Raw genomic sequence first — 5,139 nt, 5'->3', positions numbered from 1 at the left:
AAAAACCAATTACTAATTTCACATGGAAAGGAAAGAGACCTTGGATAAGCAGAGCACTTCTGAAGAAGAACAAAGTGGGAGGTCTCACACTGAAGAACAACAACAAAGTGGGAGGTGTCTCACACTCCTGGGTATTAAGAACTACTATACAGCCACAGTAGTCAAAACAGCATAGTATTGGTACAATGACAGACAAATAGACCAATGGAACAGAATCAAAAGTCCAGATATAGACACATCCATCTATGGAAAACTGATCTTTGACAAAGGTCCACAGCCCATTAAATAGAAAAGAGGCAGCCTCTTTAACAAAACTGGATATCCATCTGCAGATAAATGAAACAAGACCATTACCTCACCCCATACACAAAAACAAACTCAAGCTGGATCAAAGTAATACTCAAAACTATAAAATTCATCAAAGATAAAATCATGGAAAATCCGGGAGCCCTAATTTACACCATAAATAGACTATCAAGCACAACGCAGAATGTGCAGGGGGTAGAAGAGAAGCTAGATGACTGGGATCTTTTAAAAATTAAATTCTTATGTTCATCGAAAGACTCTGTCAAAAGCGTAAAAAGAGAACAGATTGGGAGAAAATATTTGCCTATGACATATCTGATTAAGGACTTATCTCCAAAATCTATGAAAACTTCAACACCTCAACACCAAAAAGAAAAATAAGCCAATTCATAAATGGGTAAAAGACTTGAACAGACACTTCACCAAAGAAGAAATACTGGCAGCCAACAAACACATGAGAAATTGCTTGCGATCATTAATCATTAGAGAGATTCAAATCAAAATAACAATAAGATATCATTTCACCCAAGCAATAATAGGAAAGTTCAACAAGTCAGAAAATAATAAATGCTGGTGAGGTTGCAGAGAGATTGGAACTTTTGTGAACTGCCTGTGGGATTGTAAAATAGTACAACCATTGGGGCAAATGGTATGGTGTTTCCTTACAAAAAACTGAGAACAAGTACCATTTGACTCAGCAACTCCATTACTAGGAGTATATCCTAAAGAGGTGACAGATAGTGCAGGAACAGACATATGTCCACCTACGTTCACTGCAGCACAATTCACTATAGCAAAAAGATGGAAAGATGGAAACAACCTCAATGACCATCAACAGACAAGTGGATAACTAAATTATGGTACATGCACACAAAATGGAATACTATCCTACAATAAGGGATATGCAAATCATTTCACAACATGGATGAACCAGGAGGACATTATGCTGAGTGAAATAAGTCAATTGCAGAAAAGTACTTTATGAGCCCATTACTGTAAAAAGACAAAGAAGGGTTTGGAAACTCACTTTGTAGGCTACCGGGATGGGGAGGCAAGGGGAGGGATTCATTTTGGGCTAGTTGCACCCTACACGCTGACGTGGGTAAGGGGAGGGATATACGGAAAGGGTTTTTGATCCCCATGATAACATAAGGAAATGGGAGGACACCGAATTGTGCACATAAGAGATAGACGACAGATGCTACTACCAACCAATGTGTCCACAATACTGCATTAATATTAACACCAAACACCAGGCTACAGATAAACACATAAACACCTGATAAGATCAGATGGGGGTCAGTAAACAGGAGTATACGCTAGACCAAGGATAGGTTCAGCTGAGGCTAATCTTGCACAGACACCAGCGATACAAAATACCTATAATACTTACAGAAACAATAGAAGACAGACACAGAGTAATCCCTCACAGGCACCCAGACACTATGGGAGAGAGATCCAATAGATCTACCGTCTCAGGATCATACTACTAGGGGACACCAGACTAAATTGGCACAACAAAATACATAAAAGCCTTCTTGCTCATCCTACATTGGTGAGTAGCGACTGGGGTTTTAAAAGCTTTCAAGTGGCCATGTAAGATGCAGCTAATGGTCTCCTAGCATCAGAAGCAAAGAGTGCAAAAAAAAAAAAAAGGTCATTTGGAAGCAATCAGCCCTAGAACACGATAGCCCTTGAGACCAGAAGAAATAGATGGTGGTCAGCTACCAATGCCAACCACTCAGGAAAGGATCAAATCTGGAGATCTTGCATAGTGTGGGAGGAAAAACGGGGAACAAAATCCAAAAACTCAATAATGACCAAAATTACTGGTCAGATAGAGTCTGATGAAACCCCCAATACTATAATACATTGTGTGTATTATGTACTGGACATGTACATAATACACACAATGTACATGTACTGGAATGCATTGTGTGACTGGAATAAAACTCTCTCCCAGGGGCTGGATTTCAGCCCACTACTTAACAAGATGTACATGCAAACCACTCAACCCAGGATGACGCACCCACATGCCCTATGGTAATACAACCTTTAGAGCAATAGATCATGGGGTACCAGAGGACCAACATTCATATTGAGGAAATGCAGGACAAACAGTATTTCATAAATATGAAGGGCACAGGGGGAGGGTTACTGGGCAGGGAGGGGAGGAGACTGGGTTAGGGTGGTGGTTGTTGTTGTTGTTATATGCTGTTGAGTCGGACCCGACTCATAGCAACCCTCCTTCAGTTTCCAAGGCAGTATCACTACAGAAGTACATTGCCCCATCTGGACATCGTAAATGGGGAGTACAACTAAATGTACACGTAACTTTGAATAGAAAACAAGCTCTTAAAATAAAAAACAAAGATTCTGAAGAAGATACAGATGAAAGGAGTAAACTGCAAAACAGAATCTCAAATCCTCATGGACTCCAGACTTCCTGGAGCCATGAAGGGTAGGTAAACCCCTGAAACTTTTGGCCTGAGATCATCTTTAAACTAAAAATATCCCCTGAAGTCTCCTTAAAACTAAACTAAACAGTAGCAAAAAAAGTTCTAAATTGAGCATTACTTTTGTTTAAGAACTATCTATATGGGATCAAATTGGCAATAGTGAGTAGAAAGTTGAGGTAGGAACCTTAGGAGTCAGTGAGTTTTTGTTAATGAGGGAGGAATAACTCAGGCAAAGAGGGTGAGAGTGGTTGTACAACTCAAAGAATGGAATCAGTGCCACTGAATTATAAATGTACAAATTGTTGACCTGGTATATGTTCTGATTGTGTATATTCTCAACAACAAAAATAAAACAAAGTATTAAAAAGAAAAGAATATATTTGATGCACTGAATGATGACTGAAGTCCAGTAGAGATGTGAGAAGATATCAAGAGCACCATACATAAATATTGTAAAAGTTCACTAAAATGATAGCAAAGAAGGAAAAGACCAAAATGTATGTCAGAAGAGACTCTGAAACTTGCTCTTAAGTGCAGAGTAGCTAAAATGAAGAGAACAAATGATGAAGTAAAAGTGCGGCACAAAAAATTTCAAAGGGCAGCTAGAAAAGACAAAATATTATAACCTGGAGTTACAAAACCCAAAAGGAAGAACACGATCAGCATCTCGCCAACCCAAAAAACCTAAATAATAATAATAATAATAATAATTCAAGTCTAGAGTTCCATTACTTAAGAATACAATGGACAAAAACTGAAGGATTCAGGAAGCATCAAAAAGAGGTGAAAGAAATATAGCATCACTGTATAAAAACAAAGGGTGATGTTCAATCACTTCAGGAAGTAGCATATGATCAAGAAACACTGGAACTGAAGGAAGAGGTTCAAGATGCACTGAAGGCAGTGGTGGATAACGAAGCTCACCAAAAACGAAACTCACAGACATTGACTCCGTCCTAATTCATACTGACCCCCCCTCAGGTTTCCAAGGTGGTATCTCTCCGGAAGTAGATTGCCCAATCGTCCTTCTGAGTAGTGGCTGGTTGGTCTGAACTCGCAGCCATCTGATTAGCAGTCAAATGCCTCAAGCTCTATGACACCAGAGCTTGTAACCAAGCTCAAGGAACAGACAAAAAAAAAAAAAAAAATTGAGATGCTTCCATAAATGAATGCAAGTTGGGAAGCACGTATTCCTCTATGTGAATATATTTGGAACACATTTACTTGGCCAATCAAGTGTAAGAAGTCTGTATTATTTCCCACTCTAAAGAAAGACACTCAAAGAGAATGTGACAATTACAGAGCACTTATTATTAATATCATAGCAAAATTTTGCTGAAGATAATTCAACACCCACAATCACATACCTATAAGGAATCTTAAGCAGAATTCAGAAGAGAACATGCCATGAGGGGTATCATTGCTGATGTCAAATGGATCTTGGTAAAAGGGAGAATACCAGAAAGATGTTTGTCTGTGTTTCATAGGCTACTCAAAGATATTCAAGTTTGTGAATCATAACAAATTATGGATAAAGTTACAAAGAATGTGGATTTTGTATACTTAATTGCATTCATGTGGAACATGTACATGGAATAACAGACAGCCCTTTGATCAGAACAAAGGAAAACTGAACGGTTTAACACTGGAAAAGGTGTGTGGGAGGGCTGTATCCTTCCACCTTACTTACATAATCTATATAGTGAACAATCTGAGAAGCTGGACTATAGAAGAAGAATATGGCATTAGAATTAGAGGAAGACCTATTAACACTCTGCTATATGTTACAACCTTTCTTGTAAAATTAAGACAAATTGAAGCACTTTTGATGAAAAGTCCAAGATGACCCTCTGTGGCATGGATTATACCTGAACATTGAGGGGGGAAAAAATCTTTACAACTGGACAAATAAACAAAATTATGATAAAAGGAGAAAAACTGAGGTTATCAACAATCTCGTTCTACCTGGATTAATAATTAACACCCATGAAAGCAGTAGTCATGAAACTAAATGATATAATTTATTTGGGAAATCTGCTACAACATGCATTTTTAAAGTTCTTAAAAAAACAAAATAATAATAACATTTTTAAAAGCAAAGTTATCATTTTGGTGACTAAGGACTAAATGATACAGGCCATGATTTTTTTTTTTTTTAAATCAACTCATATGAATGTGAAAGTTGCATAGTGAAAAAGGAAGACAAAAGATGAACTGATTAATTCAAACTATGATGTTAACAAAGAATTCTGAATATGAAAGAATATGCCAAAAAGAATGAGCAAATCAGATTTAGATGAATTTCAACCAGAATGTCCATTAGAAACAAACAGAAAAATAGATGAGATTTGGAAATACTTTTTTTTTTCTTTTT

This window comes from Orycteropus afer, unplaced genomic scaffold (assembly GCF_000298275.1).
Source record: "Orycteropus afer afer isolate SDZICR_OR568_19922 unplaced genomic scaffold, OryAfe1.0 scaffold00954, whole genome shotgun sequence".
In the NCBI taxonomy this organism is placed as follows: domain Eukaryota; kingdom Metazoa; phylum Chordata; class Mammalia; order Tubulidentata; family Orycteropodidae; genus Orycteropus; species Orycteropus afer.
The sequence above is the reverse complement of the archived record's forward strand: the minus strand, read 5'-3'. Positions refer to the sequence as shown.